Source organism: Apteryx mantelli, unplaced genomic scaffold, assembly GCF_036417845.1.
Source record: "Apteryx mantelli isolate bAptMan1 unplaced genomic scaffold, bAptMan1.hap1 HAP1_SCAFFOLD_86, whole genome shotgun sequence".
NCBI classification, from domain to species: Eukaryota; Metazoa; Chordata; class Aves; order Apterygiformes; family Apterygidae; genus Apteryx; species Apteryx mantelli.
The window spans coordinates 554149-554746 of NW_027118810.1; the positions used below are offsets into that span (position 1 = coordinate 554149).

Genomic DNA, 598 nt, shown 5'->3' on the forward strand with positions numbered 1-598 from the left:
GGAGCGCGGGGCCGGTGGGCCGCGGGCGCGCGGGCAGCGGCCGGTGCCGCTGCCGGTGGCGGCCGGGCTCCGACGCTGGGGGTCCGCGGGGAGCCGCCCCCTCCCCCAGCGTCCCCGAGGCAGGCGGCGCGGCCGGCGCGCTGCTCCCCGCCGGGCCGGGCCGAGCCTGGGCGCCTGGGCCGGACTCGAAGCGAGCAAAGGGTTGTCCCAGGTCGGGAGCGAGGGCTCCCCGCCCTTCTCGTTCGGGTTTTCCTTTTCCCTTTTTCCCCCCCCACTCTGTGCTCGTACGGTCAGCGGGGCGAGCCCCTCTCTCTGGCTCTCGGCCGTCCCTCGCTCAGCAGCCGGCGTCGGCGTGAGGAGGGAGGCGGAGCGGAGGGGGGGCCCTCAGGGGCTGCCGAAGGCTGCCCGGTCCCCCCGCGCGCGCGGCGGGGACCGAAACCGAGACAACTCTTAGCGGTGGATCACTCGGCTCGTGCGTCGATGAAGAACGCAGCTAGCTGCGAGAATTAATGTGAATTGCAGGACACATTGATCATCGACACTTCGAACGCACTTGCGGCCCCGGGTTCCTCCCGGGGCTACGCCTGTCTGAGCGTCG

General features: G+C 72.9%; 1 non-coding gene across 1 annotated transcript; it reads left to right on the forward strand.

Moving 5' to 3' along the window:
* The first annotated feature begins 445 nt into the window (after window positions 1-445).
* LOC136996787 (5.8S ribosomal RNA) lies at window positions 446-598 on the forward strand. The gene has a single exon (XR_010887730.1). It is a non-coding gene; the product is annotated as a 5.8S ribosomal RNA (ribosomal RNA).